Source organism: Callithrix jacchus, chromosome 1 (genome assembly GCF_049354715.1).
Source record: "Callithrix jacchus isolate 240 chromosome 1, calJac240_pri, whole genome shotgun sequence".
In the NCBI taxonomy this organism is placed as follows: Eukaryota; Metazoa; Chordata; class Mammalia; order Primates; family Cebidae; genus Callithrix; species Callithrix jacchus.
The window spans coordinates 207,364,874-207,387,167 of NC_133502.1; the positions used below are offsets into that span (position 1 = coordinate 207,364,874).

At 49.5% G+C, this 22,294-nt stretch overlaps 1 pseudogene; it reads right to left on the reverse strand.

Annotated features, from left to right (window-relative positions):
* Nucleotides 1-878: 878 nt before the first annotated feature.
* Nucleotides 879-22,294, reverse strand: LOC100391643 (large ribosomal subunit protein uL2 pseudogene; annotated as a pseudogene).

A 22,294-nucleotide genomic window follows, 5' to 3' on the forward strand; every position in this document is an offset into this window, starting at 1 on the left:
CAGAGTCTTGTTCTGTCACCCAGGCTGTCGTGACAGAGTGCAGTGGTGCGACCTCAGTTTACCACAACCTTCACCTCCTGGGTTCAAGCGATTCTTCTGCCTCAGCCTCCCAAGTAGCTGGGACTACAGGCACCGCCACTAGACCCAGCTAATTTTTTTTTTTTTTTTTGAGATGGAGTCTTGCTCAGTCACCCAGGCTGGAGTGCAATGGTGTGATCTCAGCTCACTGCAACCTCTGCCTCCCAGGTTCAAGCGATTCTCCTGCCTCAGCCTCCTGAATAGCTGGGATTATAAGCATGTGCCACCACGCCCAGCTAATTTTTTTGTATTTTTAGTAGAGAAGGGGTTTCATCATGTTGGCTAGGCTGGTCTTGAACTCCTGACCTCAGGTAATCCACCTGCCTTGGCCTCTCAAAGTGCTGGCATTACAGGTGTGAGCCACTATGCCTGACCTTGACCCCTACAATTCGATTCTTCACTGCAGACTCTCATCCAGCTAGAGCAAGGAGGGCTGGGAGAACGCCAAGGCCCAAGCCCACTTTCTCTGCTGTGCCCACCATCATGTCTTTGCTGTGTGTGGCAAGTGCCCCTGCAAGACAGGCTTGGCTGCACAAATCATTCATCCAGGCAGGGGAGAGAGACTGGCATCTGGGGTATAGGCTTTTAACTACCTTATCCTGGAAGTGACATTTGTCACTTTCACTGCCAATCATTGGCCAGACCTAGCCACAGGCCCACCCAAATGAAAGGATACAGGGCAGGGCTGGGCAGTGAGTGAAGTATCTCATGCTCATGGTTGTCTGGTTGTCTCAGGATCTTTCCTTTGTTTTTTTTTTTTTTTGGTGGCGTAAAGATAAACTTTATTAAGCTTCTCAGCACTAGTTCTCTTTCTCCTGTACAGTCCTGGCTCCCCAGAGACGTCCAGCTCGGCAGGCAGCACCGAGACCCACTTTGCGGCCAGCAGGGGCATCTCTGCAGAGGGTGGAGGGCTTGCCGACATCCTGGTGGTTGCCACCTCCAAAAGGAGGCTTCACAGGTCATGGCCACACCCCGTACTCATGGCCAGTAGTTCCTCTTTGCCTTATATTTGTTGCATGCCTGACCAGCCTTCAAGATGGGTTTGTCAATTCGGCCGTCTCCAGCCACCACACTAACCAAAGCTCTGTTGGCTGAGGAGATAACCTTCTTGGAGCCAGAGGGCAGCTTCACAGGGGTCTTCCTGGTCTTAGGGTTGTGGGAGATAATGGTGGCATCGTTCCCTGATGCCCAGGCCAGCTTGCCACGGTCTCCAGTCAGCATACGATCGTCCCCTCAGGCATGGTGCCCACAGGGAGCACACTGCCAATGTTGAGCTGGCCTTGTTGCCACAATACACAAACCGGCCTGTGTGAATGCCCTCAGCGGTAATGAACAGCTCCGTCCACTTCTTAAACTGGTACGAATCCTGGAAGACCACCTTGGAGAGAGGCGCTGTGGCCGCGGTCATGGATGATGTCCTGTGGGCCGAGGTGGCGTGAATGGAGTGTCCCAGCCAGGTGTCCTGTCACCTCCTACCCTGCCCTGGCCCTCCTTATTTTTTTTTGAGATGGAGTCTCGATATGTCACCCAGGCTGGCATGCAGTGACACAATCTCAGCTCACTGCAACCTTTGCCTTCTTAGTTCAAGTGATCCTCTTGTCTCAGCCTCCTAAGTAGCTGGGATGACAGACATGTACCACCACACCCGGTGATTGTTTGTATTTTGAGTAGAGACAGGGTTTCACCATGATAGCCATGGCTGGTCTTGAACTTCTGACCTCCAGTGATCTCGGCTGGGATTACAGGCATGAGCCACCGCACCCAGCCAATAGTTGGGACCTTTCTGCTCAGGATTTCAGCCAACATTAATTGACTCCAGCATCAGAGACCATTAGAGTCGGAGGGACCTTGGGAACCATCTCAGCCAGTGAACTCCAAAAGTAAAATCACATAAGGCTGGACGTGCTGGCTCACGCTTGTAATCCCAGCACTTTGGGAGGACAAGGTGGGTGGATCACCTGAGGTCAGGAGTTCGAGACCAGCCTGGCCAACATGGTGAAACCCCGTCTCTACTAAAATTACAAAAATTAGCTGGGCATGGTGGCAGGCACCTGTCATTGCAGCTACTTGGGCGGCTGGGGCGAGAGAACCGCTTGAGCCTGCGAAGTGGAGGTTGCAGTCAGCAGGGATCACACCACTGCACTCCAGCTTGGGTGACGGAGTGATTGGTCTCAAAATAAATAAATATATACCACATCATAATCCTCTGGGGTTGTCAAAAATGCAGAGTCCTGGTCACCTCGGTAATGGCAGCACTTTGGAAGACCAAGGCGGTCGGATCATGAGGTGAGGTCAGAAGATGAAGATCATTGTGGCTAACACAGTGAAACCCTGTTTCTGTTAAAAATACAAAATATTAGCCAGGCGTGGGGCACGTACCTGTAGTCCCAGCTACTTGGGAGGCTGAAGCAAGAGAATTGCTTGAACCTGGGAGGTGGAGGTTACAGCGAGCCAAGATCGCACCACTGCACTCCATATGGGCAACAAAGAAGAGTCCATCTCAAAAAAGAAAAAAAAAAAAAGAAAGAAAATTGCAGTCCTTGGTCCTACCCCAGGCCAGCTGAATCAAAACACCTAGGACAGGACCAGGGAATTTACTTTTTTTTTTTTTAATAGGGGAGAGGTTTTACTGTGTTGCTCAGGCTGGTCTTGAACTCCTGACCTCAAGTCAGGCACCCGCCTCCAGCTCCCAAAGTGCTGGGATTATAGGCGTGAGCCACCTCACCCAGCCAGAAGCTCTCTTTCCACTAAGGTTGCTAATTGGCCTGATGTAGCTGGTGCTACATCAGCTGGAGCAGCTGGTGTGGGGAGAACCTGCCTAAAAATAAGCCCTGCATAGAGGAGAGCAGGGCTGAGGGACAGAATCCTGGCAGTGTCATCTGGACTCCTGCACCCAACTCCACCTGGACTTTTATTTATTATTATTATTATTATTTTATTTATTTATTTTTTTGAGATGGAGTTTCGCTCCTGTTACCCAGGCTGGAGTGCAATGGCGCGATCTTGGCTCACCACAACCTCCACCTCCTGGGTTCAGGCAATTCTCCTGCCTCAGCCTCCTGAGTAGCTGGGACTACAGGCACGCGCCACCATGCCCAGCTAATTTTTTGTAGTTTTAGTAGAGATGGGGTTTCACCATGTTGACCAGGATGGTCTCGATCTCTTGACCTCGTGATCCACCCGCCTCGGCCTCCCAAAGTGCTGGGATTACAGGTGGGAGCCACCGTGCCCGGCCTCTATTTATTATTATTATTTATTGCCAACCAATAAATTCCCTTTCAGTTCCCCATATGTTGGGGTTCTGCCCTTGCAACATCAAACAGCTGGAGACAGAGTGCTAGTGTTCAGAGCAGCACCAGTCAGACGCCAAGTGTCCATTGAGGGGCTGCGGGAAGGAGTTGAGTGCAAGATGCTGATTCTGCCCTTCACAAGCCAGGGACATAGGCAGCAAGGGGTGCCTTGGACAGTGTTCTAGAGCAGCATTGTCGACAGCCGGGGTCTCATTTGATTTCCTCCCCAGAAAAGAAGCTGAGGAAGCAGAATCATCTCGGAATGATGAGGAATCCAAGGCTGAGAGAGATGAGGTCACTTGCCCAAGGCCACACGGTAAGTGGCAGAGCTGAGGTTTAGCCCAGGTGTTTTCAAGTCTCAGCCAGGGTGCTTGGTGTTCCTTTGGCCACTCCCCATGGGGCTGTGTTCTGCCTGGAATCACAGCCAATGTCTGCTGAGTGCCTGCCATGTGCCGGGAACTATTGTTAGCACTTTACATGTTTTTTTTTTGTTTTTGTTTGTTTGTTTGTTTTGAGACATTGTCTCGCTCTGTTGCCCAGGCTGGAGTGCAACAGCACCATCCCGGCTCACTGCAACCTCCACCTCCCGAATTCAAGCAATTCTTCTGCCTCAGCCTCCCCAGTAGCTGGAATTATAGGTGTACACTACCATGCCTGGCTAATTTTTATATTTTTAGTAGAGATGGGGTTTCACCATGTTGGTCAGGCTAGTCTCGAACTCCTGACCTCATGATCCTCCCACCTCAGCCTGCCAAAGTGCAAGGATTGCAGGTGTTAGCCACCACACTCAACTATGTTTTATTTTTTAATTTTAATTTATTTATTCATTGAGACAGGGTCTCACTCCGTCACCCAGGTTGGAGTGCAATGTCATAATCATGGCCCACGGCAGCTGTGGCCTCCCAGGCTCAGGTGATCCTCCCACCTCAGCCTCCTGAGTAGCTGGCCACAGGTGTGTACCACCATTTCTGCTAATTATTGTATTTCTTGTAGAGACAGGGTTTTGCTATGTTGCCCAGGCTGGTATTTTTATTTTTAATAGAGACTGGGTCTCACTATGTTGCCTACATTGGTCTCAAACTCCTCAGACTCTCAAAGTGTTGGGATTGATGTAGGTAGGAGGCAGGACTGGACTCTGGAGGCAGGCTCACACAGTGAACCAAATCAACGACTAGCTAAAACAGGTCCTGGCCTAAGCAGCTTTCCATGAAATATGTCTTCTAGGAGGCCATGTCAGTTTACCATTGCCATGGCAACACTAGGAAGTTACCTCCCCTTTCTGCAGCAACAGTCTGACAACCCAGAAGTTACCTCCCTCATCCTATAAATTTCTGCATAAACTGCTGCCTGATTTGCATATAATTAATATCATGTCTTAATACCAACGCCAGGCCAGACACAGTGGTTCATGCCTGTAATCCCAGCACTTTGGGAGGCCGAGGTAGGTGGCTCACCTGAGGTCAGGAGTTCAAGACCAGCCTGGCCAACATGGTGAAACCCCATCTCTACTAAAAATACAAAAATTAGCTGGGCATGGTGGCACATGCCTATAGTCTCAGCTACTTGGGAGGCTGAGGCAGGAGAATTGCTTGAACCCAGGAGGCAGAGGTGGCAGTGAGCTGAGATTGTGCTACTGCACTCCAGACTGGGCAACAGAGTGAGACTCCATCTCAAACAAATAAGTAAATAAAACAAATAAATAAATGCCAGTGCAACGCTAGGTGCAGTGGCTCACACCTGTAATTTCAGCACTTTGGGAGGGCAAGGTGGGGGGATCACCTGAGGTCAGGAGTTTTAGACCAGCCTGACCAACATGGAGAAACCTCATCTCTACTAAAAATACAAAATTAGCCAGGTGTGCTGGCACATGCCTGTAATCCCAGCTACTCAGGAGGCTAAGGCAGGAGAATCACTTGAATAGGGAGGCGGAGGTTGCGGTGAGCTGAGATCACACCATTGCACTCCAGCCTGGGCAACAACAGAGAAACTCTGTCTCAAAATAAAAATAAAATAAAATAAAATAAAATAAAATAAAATAAATAAATAAATACCAGTGCAGAACTGCCTCTCTGCTGCTATTCTGGGTACCCTGCCTATGGGGTAGCCCAGCTTCTCAAGGAGCAGTACCACTGCCTCTGCTGTTCACTGCCACTTCAATAAAAGTTGTTTAACACCACTGGCTCACCCTTGAATTCTTACCTGGGCAAAGCCAAGAACCCTCCCGGGCTAAGTCCCAATTTGGGGGCTTGCTAGTCCTGCATTAGGATTATAGGCTTGAGGCACCACGCCCAGCCTACCATCATCTTACAGTTGAGCAAATAAGACACGAGGGGCTAGATTCTGAGCCAAAGCCACAAGGCTGGGCAGCATCGAGGCCAGATTTGAGCCCAGGGAGTGTGGCCCCCAAGGCTCCTGTGGCTGGAAGTTCACTCACTCACATTCCTTGCTACATCACATCAAGGCAGATGGAGCCTGGTGTTTCTGCTTGTTTTGATGAGTGTGGCTGACTGGAAACCAGACTGTGTATGTATATATGTGGGGTGGGGGATCGACGGGAGCTCCTTCTCTGATCATACCAGCTTCCCCAAAACGGCCTCTGTCCAAGTCACTTTGGAGAGTCCTCGCCGAACTGCCCACAAAGCACCATGGGATGTCTATGAAGAGGCAGGAAGTGTGAGTTTAAGACTTCCAGGTAGGGGCCAGGCGCGGTGGCTCATGCCTATAATCCCAGCACTTTGGGAGGCCGAGGCGGGTGGATCACGAGGTCAAGAGATCGAGACCATCCTGGTCAACAAGGTGAAATCTCGTCTCTACTAAAAATAAAAAAAAATTAGCTGGGCATGGTGGCGTGTGCCTGTAATCCCAGCTACTCGGGAGGCTGTGGCAGGAGAATTGCTCAGGAGGCTGAGGCAGGACGCGGAGGTTGTAGTGAGCCGAGATTGTGCCATTGCACTCCAGTCTGGGTAACAACAGCGAAACTCCATCTCAAAAAAAAAAAAGACTTCTGGATAGATACCCCAAGAACTGAAAAGAGGGTCTCAAGAGATATTTGTACACCAATGTTTTTTATGTTATATATATTTTACCACAATTAAAATTAAATAATTTTTTGGCTGGCCATGGTGGCTCACACCTGTCATCCCAGCACTTTTGGTAGGCCGAGGCGGGTGGATCATTTGAGGTCAGGAATTTGAGATCAGCCTGGCCAACATGGTGAAACCCCATCACTAATAAAATTACCAAAATTACCTGGGTGTGGTCGTGTGTGCCTATATTCCCAGCTGCTTGGGAGGCTAAGGCATGAGAATCAGTTGAAACTGGGAGGAAGAGGTTGCAGTGAACTGAGATCATGCCACTGCCCTCCAGCCTGGGTGATGGAGCAAGACTCTGTCTCAATAATAATAATAATAAATTTTAAAGAGTGGTCCAGCCAGGCGTGGTGGTTCATCCTGTAATCCCAGCACTTTGGGTGGCCAAGGAAGATGGATCACAAGGTCAGGAGTTCAAGACCAGCTTGGCCAATATGATGAAACCCTGTCTCAAAAAAAAAAAAATGGTCCTTGGGGCTGGGTGCAGTGGCTCACACCTGTAATCCCAGCACTTTGGGAGGCCAAGGCAGGTGGATCACCTAAGGTCAGGAGGTTGAGACCAGCCTGGCCAACATGATAAAACCCCGTCTCTACTAAAAACACAAAAACTTAGCTGGGCGTGGTAGCAGGTGCCTGTAATCCCAGCTACTCAGAAGGCTGAAGCAAGAGAGTCACTTGAACCCAGGAGGTGGAGGTTGCGATGAACCGAGACTGTGCCAATGCACTCCAGTCAGGGCAACAAGAGTGAAACTCTGTCTCAAAAAAAAAATAAATAAATAAAAATGAGTAGTCCCTGGTACTACGTACTCTCAAATCCTGACTCTGCTACTCAGGAGCTGTGTGACCGTGGGCAAGTTGCCTGCCTTCTCTGTGCCTCATCTCCTCACTTGTAAAATGAGGATAATAATAGCACCTACCTCAACGGAATCGTGGTGAGGTTTTAACAACTTTGTGCCAATAAAGCACTCTAAACAGTGCCTGGACCAAAGTAAGCTCTCAATAAAGTTAGCTATTATTATTATTATTTTTTTTTTTTTGAGAAGAATTTTCACTTTTGTTGCCCAGGCTGGAGTGCAATAGCATGATCTTGGCTCACTGCAACCTCCGCCTCCTGGGTTCAAGCTATTCTCCTGCCTCAGTCTCCCAAGTAGCTGGCATTACAGGCATGCGCCACCATGCCCAGCTAATTTTGTATTTTTAGTAGAGACAGAATTTCTCCATGCTGGTCAGGCTGGCTTTGAACTCCCAACCTCAGGTGATCCACCTCCCTCGGCCTCCTAAAGTGCCGGGATTACAGGCATGAGCCACCGCGCCCCACCCAGCTATTATTTTCATACTGATCCCTTTGGAGCAAGATTGGGTGGGAGAAGGAAGATAATGATCACTTCTTCACTGGGTTCTCAATCCCTTTCCCCAGGTTTCACCAACTTAAAACCACTAGATTGTCAGTGTTTCCAGCCAGAGGGTGGACTAGTGGAAAGGACAAGAGAGTCACAGCCAGCCAGGGGTTTCAACCCAGCCCCTCCACAAGCAGCTGTGTGACTTCAGGCCTGGTAGTTTCCCTCTCTGTGTCCAGAGCATCCTCATCTGTGAAATGAATAAACGACTGCCTCACAGGTGGAAGTGAGGATTAAGAGAAAGAACAGAACAGCAAGGGCACCCCATACATATCTGTTCTTCTCTTCCTCCGTTAAACGGGAGCCAGGGGCTGGGGCAGTGTGCTCCGCCCTTCCCAGGCTCTTGCTGGTTTGCCAAGGACCAGAGAAATGTCTCCAAGGACTGCTGCTTCAGTCCATGTGACCAGGATGAAAGTCATTAACAAAAGGCCAATGTCTGGGGAAGAGCCTTTGCCCTCCTCTCAGGGCCTCAGCTGGGGGTCAGGGAGATAAAGTAGGAGCAAAAATAAAACTGAAAATGTTTACTGAGATGAAAGTGCATTGCTAAATGCTAACCGCAAGGACTGGTATACAAAAACCACATGTCTGGGGGTGTTCTGGAATGTCACAAACAGCAATGGCAAGACAAGGCAGCAAGCAGGACCAGGACTCCGCTTCCTGGGAACCCCTCTGGTGCCCTGGCTCCATCACGTCCTAGAGTCTGTGATGTCTCACACTGGACCTCGGACAGTCTGAGCAGCCCACCCAGCTGCTCCATGTTGCTGGGGCCTCCTGCTGCCTGCTCGCTGTTCCTGCCTCTGCTCCTCTCCTTGGTGGGGCCCCTCTGCTCATCTGGAACACCTTTGAGCACCCCACCCACCTTAGATGCACTAACTCCAATGAATCCTTCAAAATCGTTCAGATGGGCGGGGCACAGTGGCTCACACCTGTAATTCTAGCACTTTGGGAGGCCAAGGTGGGTGGATCGCCTGAGGTCAGGAGTTTGAGACCACCCTGGCCAACATAGCAAAACCTCGTCTCTACTAAAAATACAAAAATTAGTCGGGTGTGGTGGTGGGCACTTGTAAGCCCAGCTACTCTGGAGGCTGAGGCAGGAGAATCGCTTGAACTCAGAGGTGGAGGTTGCAGTGAGCTGAGATTGTACCACTTCACTCCATCCTGGGCATAAGAGGGAAACTCCATCTCAGAAAAAAAAAAAAATGTTTAGATTTCTTTTCTTTCTTTCTTTTTTTTTTTGAGACGGAGTTTCGCTCTTGTTACCCAGGCTGGAGTGCAATGGCACGATCTCGGCTCACCGCAACCTCCACCTCCTGGGTTCAGGCAATTCTCCTGCCTCAGCCTCCTGAGTAGCTGGGATTACAGGCACGCGCCACCCTGCCCAGCTATTTTTTTTGTATTTTTAGTACAGACGGGGTTTCACCATGTTGACCAGGATGGTCTCGATCTCTTGACCTCGTGATTCACCCGCCTTGGCCTCCCAAAGTGCTGGGATTACAGGCGTGAGCCACTGCGCCCGCATAAAAATGTTTAGATTTCCTCTCTGCTGGGAGCCCTCCAGGATCCCCACTTACCACCTAGATTCTCAGAATGCCTGTATTCATCTCTGTTACTGCACATCCTCAAGGCATCCCAATTATTTGTGTATCTCCTTGTTTCTTGGACTAAGTTGCAAGTACTCAAGGTAAATATATGCAATCGTTTTTTTTGCTTTTGTTTTTGTTTTGAGATAGAGTCTCAAACTCTGTCATCAGGCTGGAGTGCAATGGTGCGATCTCAGCTCACTGCAACCTCCCCCTCCTGGGTTCAAGCTATTCTCCTGCCTCAGCCTCCCGAGTAGCTGGGACTACAAGCACATGCCGCCATGCCCAACTCATTTTTGTATTTTTAGGAGAGACGGGGCTTCACCATATTGGCCAGGATGGTCTCAATCTCTTGACCTTGTGATCTGCCCACCTCAGCCTCCCAAAGTGTTGGGATTACAGGTGTGAGCCACTGCGCCTGGCCCAAATATGTGTAATCATTAGGAACGTAGATTTTGGACACAAGATGTCAAGGTTTGAATCCCAGTGGGGACGGTAGTAAGAGTATCTGCCTTGCAGGGGTCCTGCCAGTTGCAAAGTATCTCATCAGATCCTACAATGCATTCTGGAACTGGGGAGATAACCGCAGGATGGTTCTGGGGACCCACTTGGCTCTGAAACCCGAGCTGAAATTCCACTGATCACCTGACCTCCGTAAGCCCCTACTCTGACTGGTAGACCACAGTGACGTTTTGGGTCTCCTGAAATTAGTATCAGTTCAGAGCCAGAAAACTCTGATGACTCTCGTTTCCCTCATGCATGGTGACCTGGTAAATGGCTGGAGGTCCCTTTGGGAAAGGCGGAGAGGAAGGTTAACAGTGCGTAGCAGGGGCCTCCTAAGCAGGAACCAGTGTCCCTTCATTCAAGGGGTTCTAGGTGTATAAACTGGCTCAAGTTCGGGAATTGATGGAGGGGCCATAACTCTGTTTTGGTGACTCAAGTTAGACTCTGTTCAGTCAATCCAGAATTCTTCCATTTACTCAGATCAAGTAAGAATTTTTATATTTTATTTTTTTAATGAATGAGAGGCTCCTATGCTGCCCAGGTTGGCCTCGAATGCATAGCCTCACCTCCTCAAGTGCCGGGACAACTGGCGTGAGCCACCAAGGCCACCTTTATTTTTATTTTTTGAGGCAGAGTTTCGCTCTTGTTGCCCAGGCTGAAGTGCAGTGATGTGATCTGGGCTCCCTGCAACCTCCGCTTCCCAGGTTCAAGTGATGCTCCTGCCTTAGCCTCCGGAGTAGCTGGGATTACAGGCATGCGCTACCATGCCCCGCTAATTTTGGATTTTTAGTAGAGATGGGGTTTCTCCATGTTGGTCAGGCTGGTCTTGAACTCCCAACCTCAGTCGATCCACCTGAGTTGGCCTCCCAAAGTGCTGGGATTACAGGCTTGAGCCACCACGCCCAGCCTCAGAATTTTTTTTTTTTTTTGAGAAAGAGCAAGACTCCGTCTCATAAAAAAAACATAGATGAGGCTGGGTGCGGTGGCTCAAGCCTGTAATCCCAGCACTTTGGGAGGCCGAGGCAGGTGGATCACGAGGTCAAGAGATCGAGACCATCCTGGTCAACATGGTGAAACCCCGTCTCTACTAAAGATACAAAAAATTAGCTGGACATGGTGGTGCGTGCCTGTAATCCCAGCTACTCAGGAGGCTGAGACAGGAGAATTGCCTGAACCCAGGAGGCGGAGGTTGCAGTGATCACGCCATTGCACTCCAGCCTGGGTAACAGGAGCGAAACTCCATCTCAAAAAAAAAAACAAAAAACCATAGATGAATGAGTTACTCCTGTGAGCAGCCCTCTTTAGATGGAATTTGACTCCTGGGGAGGTGAGATGCCATCGTGCTGAGCAAACACAGCAAGAGCTGTTCCACTAAAGTCTCACAAAGCCACTGGCCAGAGGAATTTCTCTAGGGACTCCCAGGAGCAGCTGAGGAAACACAAAGGGATGGACATTCCCACAAGCAAAAGAAAAGTCATTTGATTACAGAGACTGGTGTCTGTGTTCTCCTAGAAAATATGGGCTCTTGGGCCGGGTGCAGTGGCTCACACCTGTAATCCCAGCACTTTGAGAGGCTGAGGTGGGAGGATCACGAGGTCAGGAGTTCGAGACCAGCATGGCCAACATGTGAAACTCTGTCTCTACCAAAAATACAAAAATTAGCTGGGTGTGATGGCGGGCCCCTGTAATCCCAGCTACGCAGGAAACTCGCTTGACCCAGGAGGCAGAGGTTGCAGTGAGCCTTGCACCATTGCAATGCAGTCTGGGTAACAGTTTGAGACTATGTCTCAAAAAAAAGAAACCAAAAACGAAAACATGAGCTCTCCTCTGACAGGAGTCACCAGGCAGAATCCTCCAGACAGACCCGAATGAATACAAAGGGGAGCAGAACAGCTGTTGTTGGGTGGTTGGAGGGAAAGACCTTTCTCACGTGTTGTTATTATTTTTATTTATTTATTTGGAGAAAGTCTCATTCTGTTGCCCAGGTTGGAGTGCAGGGGCGCGATCTCAGCATGCTGTAACCTCCACCTCCCAGGTTCAAGCAATTCGCCTGCCTCAGCTTCCTGAGTGGCCGGGATTACAGGATTGAGCTACCATTCCTGGTTTATTTTTGTACTTTTAGTAGAGATGAGGTTTCAGTAAGTTGGCCAGGCAGGTCTCAAACGCTTGGCCTCAAGGGATCCACCTGCCTCAGCCTCTCAAAAAGTGCTGGAATTATAGGCATGGACCACTCCACCCAGCCCATTACTATTTTTTTTTAAATTTTAGATAAAACAGAAGCCATGTACCTTTGAATTACTCTAAACCAAAGTCTCCTGTTGGGACTTACACAGAACCACTAACTGTCAAGGGTCTGAAAGCTGTTTTTCTGCTGGAAGCCTCAGTTTCCTCATCTGTAGAGAAAGTAATAGTGTCTGCCTCCTGGGACCTAAAGTTGTCTATAAGAAATGCTTAGGCCTGGGCATGGTGGCTCATGCCTGTAATCCTAGGGCTTTGGGAAGCCAAAGTGAGAGGACTGCTTGAGGCCAGGATTTCGAGACCAGCCTGAGAAACATAGTGATACCCTATATCTATAAAAAAAATTTTTTTAATTAGCAGGCATAGTGGTGTGCACCTGTAGTCCTAGCTACTTGGGAAGCAGAGACAGGAAGATCGCTTGAGAGTAGGGTTCCGTTTACACTGAGCTGTGATCACACCACTGCACTTTAGCCTGGGTGACACAGCGAGACCCTGTCTGTAAAAAAGAAAAAAGAAACAAAAAGTCTTGGGATGTCACCTAAGCATGTCACAAGCACTCAGTGAACACTGTCATTGAGAAGCTTCTCTAAGGCCCAGCGTGGCACCAATGAGGGCCAGGAGCCCAATGGGGGCAGGCAGCCTGGCCTACATCGAGTGGGAAACGCAGCTCATTCTTCCCGTGGCCTCTCTTTTCTGGCACTCATAGGACCCTCTTGTGATTTAGCTACTCACATGCCCTCATTCATTCAGTCTAAACACCTTTATAACAAGCGCTGAGGCCCAGGCGTGGTGGCTCACACCTGTAATCCCAGCACTTTGGGAGGCTGAGGCTGGTGGATCACAAGGTCAGGAGTTCAAGACCAGCCTGGCCAACACAGTGAAACGCCGTCTCTACTAAAATTACAAAAGTTAGCCAGGCATGGTGGTGGGTGCCTGTAATCCCGGCTACTCAGAGGCTGAGGCAGGAGAATCGCTGGAACCTGGGAGGTAGAGGTTGCAGTGAGCCAAGATCACACCATTGCACTCCAGTCTGGGTGACAGAGCAAGACTCCATCTCAAAAAATCAAAAAAGAGATGTATTTCTTCCCCATGTTACAGTCAGTAGGTGCTCCAGGGTTGGCATGCCAGCTCAGCAGTGCTGGGCACCCAGACTATTTTGTTGCTATCCCTAGAGGGTTGCCCTTACTCACATGCTCTCAAGCCACAAAATGGCAATCCACCTGTGGTTCCAGGTGCGGGGAAAAGAGAGAGAGAGAGAGAGAGAGAAGGGGCTGACACATTCCTTTGCTATTCAGGGTGTGTGGTAGCCAGCCTACAAGATTATTCCCAGTGAACCTCAACTCCTGGTATTTGCGCCCTTGTGTAGTCCCCTCCAATGTTGAATAGGGATGACCTAGGTAATCAACAAGATATTTCAGGAAAATAGAGTGTGACTTCTGAGGCTAGGTCCAAAAAGACATTGCATCTTCCCCTCTGCTCTCTCTTGGGCCACCCACTCTGGGGAAGCCAGCTGCCATATCATGAGGACACTCAAGTAGCCCTGTGGAGAGATCCAATGGCAGGGAACTGAGGCCTCCTGCCCACAGCCAGGTGGCCTCACACAGTGATCACAGCTCACTGCAGCCTCAACCTCCCAGACTAAAGCGATCCTCTCACCTCAGCCTCCCAAGGAGCTGGGATCACAGGCATATACCAACATACCCACACCTGACAAATTATTGTATTTTTTTGGTAAAGATGGAGGTCTCACTGTGTTGCCCAGGCTGATCTCGAATTCCTGGGCTCAAGCAGTCCTCCCACCTCAGCCTCCCAAAGTGCTAGACAGGTGTGAGCCACCACGCCCAGCCTCTAGCCAACATCTTGACAGCAACTTCATAAGAGATGCTGAGTCAGAACCAGCCAGCTAGGCCACTCCTAAATTCTTGACCCATTGGAACTGTGCAAGATTGTAAATATCTATTGTTGTTTCAAACTGCTAAATTTTTTTTCGAGATGGAGTTTTGCTCTTGTTGCCCAGGCTGGAGTGCTGTGGCACGATCTTGGCTCACTACAACCTCCGCCTCCCAGGTTCAAGCGATTCTCCTGCCTCAGCCTCCCGAGTAGCTGCACCACCACGCCCAGCTAATTTTGTATTTTAAGTAGAGATGGGGTTTTGCCATGTTGGCTAGGTTGGTTTCAAACTCCTGACCTTAAGTGATCCACCCGCCTCGGCCTCCCAGAGTGCTGGGATTACAGGCATGAGCCACCTCACCCAGCCAATGCTTTTCTTTTTTTTGAGACGGAGTCTTGCCCTGTAGCTCAGGCTGGAGTGCAATGGCGTGATCTGGGCTCATTGCACCCTCTGCCTCCCATGTTCAAGTGATTCTCCTGTCTCAGGTTCCCGAGTATCTGTGATTACAGGCATCCACCACCACGCCCAGCTAATCTTTTATGTTTAGTAGAGATGGAGTTTCATCATGTTGGCTAGGCTGGTCTCGAATTCCTGACACTGTGATCCACCCTCAGCTTCCTAAAGTGCTGGGATTACAGGTGTGAGCCACCGCAGGTGGCCCTCAAGCTGCTAAGATTTAAAATGCTTAGCAGATTGAAACAACAATAGATATTTGGGAAAATCTGTTAGGCAGTAACAGATAACTAATACAGGTCACTACTCAAAGGTTGCAATTGTCATTTTCACTCACATCTATTGGCCTTAACCTAACTACATAGCAACGTGTAGTTTCAAGGAAGTCTCGGAAATGTTTTAGCCATGTGCCCAGCCAAAACTTCCATGAGTCACGTCCTTCTCTTTATTTTATTTTATTTTTTGAGAAGGAGTGTTGCTCTGTCACCCAGGCTGGAGTGCAGTGGCACGATCTTAGCTCACTGTAGCCTCTGCCTCCCAGGTTCCAGCAATTCTCCTGCCTCAGCCTTCTGAGTAGCTGAGATTACAGGCATCTGCCACCATGCCCGGCTAATTGTTTTTTCTTAATTTTCAGTAGAGACGGGGTTTCACCATGTTGGCCTGGCTGGTCTCGAGCTCTTGACCTTAGGTGATCCACCCACCTCTGCCTCCCAAAGTACTAGGATTACAGGCATGAGCACCTTGCCTGGCCGACTCAGGTTCTTTTCTTAAACGCATCTGCAAAGTCCCTTTTGCTGTGAAAGGTAACATATTCACAGGTTCCGGGGATTACGACATGGACATCTTTGGAGGCCAATATTCTGCCTGCCATTCTGCAGAAGCATGTACAGGAATATCATAGCAGCTTTACTTGTAATAGCCAAAAACCAGTCAAATATCCTTCAATGGTTGAATGGTTAGACAAATGGTTGGTACATCCATACCATAGAACGCTAATCAGCAGCACAAAGAAATGACGATTGATACATGCAACTTGGATGAATTCCCCCCAAAAATTAAGCTAAGCGAAACAGGTGTTCTTAAGAGGATACATGCTGCATGTTATCATTTATACAACACTCATGAAATAACATCATTACAGAGATGCGGAAAAGAGAGAGGTTGCCAGGAGTTAGGAACGTGGGTCGGGCGGTGGCTATAAAAGAGCTTGTGCTGATGGTACAGCTAAGCCTCTTCATAGTGATGGTGGTCATTCGAATGATTATCAAGGTGGTTACATGTGATGAAATTGTATAAAGCTAGGCACACACACACACAATTGCACAAATGCACGTTTGAATGGTAAAATCTGAATAACCTGTGTGGATTGCACTAATGTCAATTTCCTAGCTTTGATATCTTATTATAGTTATGCAAGATGTTAATGTTGGGGGAGGCTGGGTAAAGGGTACACTGGACTTCCCTGTACAGTTTCTTCTTTATTTCATTTTGAGACAGGGTCTCACTCTGTCACCCAGGCTGGAGTGCAGCGCAGTGGCACAATCATGGCTCACTGCAGCCTCCATCTCCCAGGTTTAGATGATCCTCCTGCCTCAGCCTCCCAAGTAGTTGAGACTGCAGGTTCATGCCACCATGTCCAGCCAATTTTTGTGGAGACGGGGTTTTGCTATGTTGCCCAGGCTGGTCTCAAACTCCCGGACTCAAGCGATCCGCTTGCCTCAGCCTTCCAAAGTGCTGGGATTATCAGTGTGAGCCACCATACCCGGCCACCCTGTACATATATTTGCAACTTCCTGTGAATCTATAATTACATCAAATTACAAGTTTTTTTTTTTTTTCTTTCAAAAAAGCACTTTGGGCCGGGTGCGATGGCTCACACCTGTAATCCCAGCACTTTGGGAGGCCAAGGTGGGCAGATCACCTGAGGTTAGGAGTTCAAGACTAGCCTGGCCAACATGGTGACACCCAATCTCTACTGAAAATACAAAAATTAGCCGAGTGTAGTGGTGTGTGCCTATAATCCCAGCTACTCGGGAGGCTGAGGCAGGAGAATTGGGGGAACCCGGAAGGCAGAAGCTGCAGTGAGCTGAGATTGTGCCACTGCACTCCAGCCTGGGCTACAGAGCAAGGCTACATCTCTAAAAAAAATTTAATTTAACTTAAAATTAAAAAAAAAAAAAACACTCTGCAGAACCTCAGCAAGTCTGAAAAAATGAATAAATAAATAAAAATTAAAAAGTGGCGGACACCCAGACTGCACACGTGGTTTCTGGCTTCTACTCCTGATTCTTGTCTTAACCTGCTGGCAAGCCCGAGGCCAATCCCGTGCCATCTCTAGGATTCTATCAGCCCATCTGCGAAATGGGAGTTGTCGCCTTATGACATAGGTTTTCACACATGTAGGTTTAACAGTGAAACCCTTTGCTCAAAAAAAATCTTACTCTAGAAGCCGGCCCTGTTAGGACTCCAATATTGCGAACACCAATTAGACTTATGTCTGCCAACACCCGTGATGCTCTGCTGACGGGCTCCACCCGAGCTCAGAAGGCTGCAAGTGCTGAGAACTTAATGCCTTAAGGCCTTCTGGGAGCAGCTCGCAACTTCACCTGTGCTCCCTCAATGCCTGGGGAAAGAACGGGGAGGTCCTGTTCACTTGATAGATGGCACCTGCTTCCTTCTCTGTCTCACCTTCCCACTCCCTCACCGGAGTTACCTGAGATCACAATCCAAATCAATGTGTATTCAAATATTTGTCTCTGATGTGATTCTGCTTCAAACCGAGTTAGAATCCCCAAATGCAAAACTCTAGCTGCAGCCCCATGAGGCAGGCGGGCAGGTTAGTGAGGGCTGAGTGATGCAGGGGCCTTCCCAGGAATGGGCCTACACATGGGCCTTGAGTGACAAGATACTTCCTTTTCCCTCCCTCCCTCCCTCTCTCTCTTTCTTCTGAGATTGAGTCTCATCCTGTCACCCAGGCTGGAGTGCAATGGTGAGATCTCAGCTCACTGCAACCTCCACCTCCCAGGTTCAAGCAATTCTCCTGCCTCAGCCTGCCCAGCAGCTGGGATTACAGGTGTGCGCCACCATGCCCCACTAATTTTTTGTATCTTTAATAGAGACGAGGTTTCACCATGCCGGCCAGGCTGGTCTCGAACTCCTGACCCTGTGATCTGCCCGCCTCAGCTTCCCAAACTGCTGGGATACAGGCCAGGACTGATCCTTCCTTTCTTTCTTTCTTTCTTTCTTTCTTTCTTTCTTTCTTTCTTTCTTTCTTTCTTTCTTCCTTCCTTCCTTCCTTCCTTCCTTCCTTCCTTCCTTCCTTCCTTCCTTTTTTCCCTCCCTCCCTCCCTTCCTTCCTTCCTTTTTCCCTCCCTCCCTCCCTTCCTTCCTTCCAAGAGGGAGCCTTGCCTTTGGGGTTCAAGCAACCCTCCTGCCTCAGCCTCCCGAGTAGCTGGGACTACAGGCACCCGTTGCCATGCCTGGCTAATTTTTGTATTTTTAGTAGAGACAGGATTTTACCATGTTGGCCAGGATGGTTTCAATCTTATGATCTGCCTGCCTCAGCCTCCCAAAGTGCTGGGATCACAGGTATGAGCTGCTGCGCCCGGCCTATTTATTTATTTATTTTTATTTATTATTTTTTTGAGACAGAGTTTTGCTCTTGTTGCCCAAGCTGAAGTGCAATGCTGTGATCTCGGCTCACTGCAACCTCCGCCTCCCGGATTCAGGCCATTCTCCTGCTTCACTCTCCCAAGTAGCCGGGATTATAGGCATGTGCCACCACACCCAGCTACTTTTGTAATTTTAGTAGGCACAAGGTTTGACCATGTTGGTCATGGCTGGTCTCGAACTCCTGACATCAGGTGATCCACCCACCTCAGCCTCCCAAAGTGCTGGGATTACAGGCATGAACCGCGGCACGCGGCCTCAATAGGATACTTTAACAAGGAAGGGATTGACCAAAATGTGGTTAGGTTGGGGGAGGGGGTGGGGAAGGAGGGAGTAAATGGAAAGCCCAACTAGAGAGGGAAACTGATGAACTGAGATGCCAGGTGGTGGGGCCCTGGCGTGATAGTGCTCTGTCCATCCTCCCTGGTGACCAAGTTGCTCACTGGCAGTTCTCTCCCTATCTTCCCTTTTCACCCAAGACCATGTTCCTCTTTTGACCAAGAAAGTGACCCAAAGGGGACTGTGGTTACTTTCTTATCAGGCCTATGGTAGAGGCAGAGGATACACGTCAGGCTCTTCCCAGGTCCAGGGCCCCAAGCAACTCCTCCAAGGATGACACCCCAGCTCCGCCAGGGCCCCTGCAGGACAACTTCCGAACTCTGAACCGGATGAGGGAAGGACCTCAATGCAGCGTCCTGCAATTAGGGCTCGATACACAGTGGGTAGCGTGTTCCTAGGGAGTGAGCACTGGGAAGGGAGTCCAGCCGCTGACTGACAGCATGGGCTCCCCTAAGAGTCTTTATCCTGAACTTCTTCAGAATCTCCTCCTGAATTTCCTGAACAACATCCACACACCAAGATCACGCGACCGGATATGGGAAAGGGCTTCATAAACCACAAACTGTAAATAATCGTGCTGTTCAGCTGCAAGTTATTATTCCAGTGGCTTCCAGGGGGCAAAGCCCTGTCCTTCTCCCTCCCAGAGCCTGTTGCAGGGCCTGATGCATGGCAGGAACTCAGTCATTGCTTGTTGCATGAATGAGTGAATAAATGAGAGAGCGGATATATCATCCAGTTTGACAATTCAATCCAATCAACTATTGCTGAGGGTCTACTAAGTGCAATAGCTGGGCTGGGCACTGAGGAAAATAAAAAATAACAGATGGGGTTTCTTTTTTCTTTTCTTTTCTTTTTTTGAAATGGAGTTTCCCTCCTGTTGCCCAGGCTGGAGTGCAGTGGCATGATCTCAGCTCACCGCAACCTCCACCTCCCAGGTTCAAGCAATTCTCCTGCCTCAGCCTCCCAAGTAGCTGGGATTACAGGCATGTGCCACCATGCCTGGCTAACTTTTTGTGTTCTTAGTAGAGATAGGGTTTCTCCATGTTGGTCAGGCTGGTCTGGAACTCTCCACCTCAGGTAATTCACCTGTCTGGACCACCCAAAGTGCTGAGATTATAGGCGAGAGCCGCCACGCCCAGCCCAGTTTTTTATCTTCAAAAAGATCTTGGGAGCTGCATCGAGGATAGGTTGAGCAAACAGGAGTTTGAGACCATCCTGGGCAACATACTGAGACCCCGTCTCTAAAACAAAACAAAAATATACTACTACTAATACTGCTCTGGGAGTCATTTGTGCCACTATCCCAAGAGGACCTGCCTCAGAATGGGGCCAATATAAAAAAAATAATATTAAGATACGGATGGAGACAGACACCTCATGATATTGCTCACTTGAGCACCTGGATTTAGCCAAGCCTGAAACTGGGGTTCTACTCCTGGACATTACACTGATGTGAGCCAGTAAATTCCATAGTTGTGTTAAACCAACTGAGTCAAGTTGCTGTCATTTGCAAAAGAAAGTCCTGATGAATTCACTTAACTTTGCAGATGTAATTCAGTAACACCCGTTCTCAGGGATGCCTGCCCTGAGCACCACCTGGCTCCTCCCCGCTCCGGCACTCTCTCCTCCTACCATTTGGTTTTATCCTCTCCTTGCTGTTCCTTAGCATCTTGCCTGTGAATTGTGCCACCCCAGTGAGATTTGATGCACTGTTTAAAAACTTTCTTTTTGGCCATGTACAGTGGCCCTCCTGTTGCCCAGGCTGGAGTGCAGTGGCATGATCTCAGCTCACCGCAACCTCGTGCTTGTAAACTCAGCATATTGGGAGGTCGAAGCAGGAGGATTTCTTCAGCCCAGGAGCTTGATACCAGCCTGGGCAACATGGTGAGACCCCGTCTCTACCAAAAAAATAATAAAATAAAATAAAAATCAGCTGGGTGTGGTGGAGCACACCTGTGGTCCCAACTGTTTGGGAAACTGAGGTGGGAGAATTGCTTCAGCCCAGGAAGTCGAGGCTAGGCTACAGTGAGCTATGATCACACCACTGCACTCCAGCCTGGGCTACAGCAAGACTCTATCCAAAGAAGACAGAAACAAAGGAAGAAAGGAGGGAGAGAAAGAGAGAGAGAGATTGATTCACAAGGCAAAGAGAAAGAGAAAGAAAAGAAAGGAGGGAGGGAGGAAAAGAGAGAAGAAAGGAGGGACTGAAGGAGGGAGGGAAAGAGAAAGAGAGAAAGAAGGAAGGAAGGAGGGGGGAGAGAGAAGAAAGAGAAAGAAACACAATGAAAAATTTCAGAGGTCTCAGACATGACCAAAAAAGAATGGAGAGAGAAAGAGACAGAGAGAGAAAGAAAAAGAGAAAAATAGAAAGAAAGGAGGTTAAAGAAAGCTCAGGAGCTTCTTCAATTTCTTCTTTTTTTTCCAGAGACAGCGTCTCACTCTGTTGCCCAGGCTGGTCTTGAACTCCTGGCCTTAAGTGTTCCTCCTGCCTCGGCCTCCCAAAGTGCTGGGATTACAGGAGAGGCAGCGCACCGGCCTCAGGTGTTTTCTGGGCTTCTGTGCATTTCTGCTCCTCCCTGGGTCTCTGCCTCTCTCTTCCTCCCACACTCTTGCCATCTTTCTCTGTATAGTAACTTACTTTCCCCCTCTCACTTCCCAGATGCTTTTCTGCCGTCTCCGCCTCCGTGCCTCTGACCACTCATTTTCTGTTACCTTCGGTCTCTGGTTCTCTCCTCTCTGTCTCTCATTGCGCGTGCGTGTGTGTGTGTGTGTGTGTGTGTGTGTGTGTGTGTATCTCCCAGGCTCTTCCAACTCCCTCTGCCCCTTTCCCTTCCTCCTCCTCCTCCTTCCCCTGCCCAGCTTCCTCCCTCCCCCTCCTCCTCTCTCCCCCCACCCCTTTCCCTGTCCCACCTCCCCCTGGATCTCCCACACAGGGACCCAGCTGGCCTCTCAGAGAGATGAGGCTCCCTGGGGGCCCAGCAGGAAGTACAGTTTCCCCTCTGACCTGTCAGCTGGCCGTGGGGGACACAGCTTCCCTCCCACTCGGGTCCACCCAGGCAGCCTGTGCAGGCTCCCAGGGGTCAGGAGAGTTTTGAATTTCGCCTTTGAGGGGCTCTGAGGTCAGGCTTTACCCTGAGTGGGAGAGAAGGGGACTGCACTCCAGAGGAGGAGAACCCCATTTTCATGGGGCACCTCCTGGGTGCTGGCTCTGCACCAGATCCTGGGGAGAGAGACGGTCAAAGGCCACCATCCTGTTCTGGGAGACAGAACGACACAAAAGGGAAAGAGCTGGGGGATGGGGCAAGAGAGGTCTCCGTGGAGGCAGGGCTTCCAGGCCAGCCCGGGTGAAAAGAACCACCCCCACACCTTGCAGGGCTCCTGTGATATTTTTACCGGGACTGATGACCCTTAGGAGGGGCGGTGTGGTGTCAGACTCAGAGGTCCGTCTTCCGAGTGCCTTTCCACCGAGCCTGTGCAACCTCGGGCACCTGGCTTAACTCTCCCTGCCTGTTTCTGTTGGGGGCATTGGAACCACAGCAACTCCATCTTGAATAGGAACTGGATAAAATGAGGCTTCGACCTACCGAAGCTGCATTCCCAGACGGTTAAGGTATTTTAAGTCACAGGATGAGACGGGAGGTCAGCACCAGACACAGGTCATAAAGACCTTGCTAATAAAACAAAGTCGCTAAAACCCCACCAAAACCAAGACGGCAACGAGAGTGACCTCAGGTCGTCCTCCCTGCTTCACTCCCACCAGCACCAT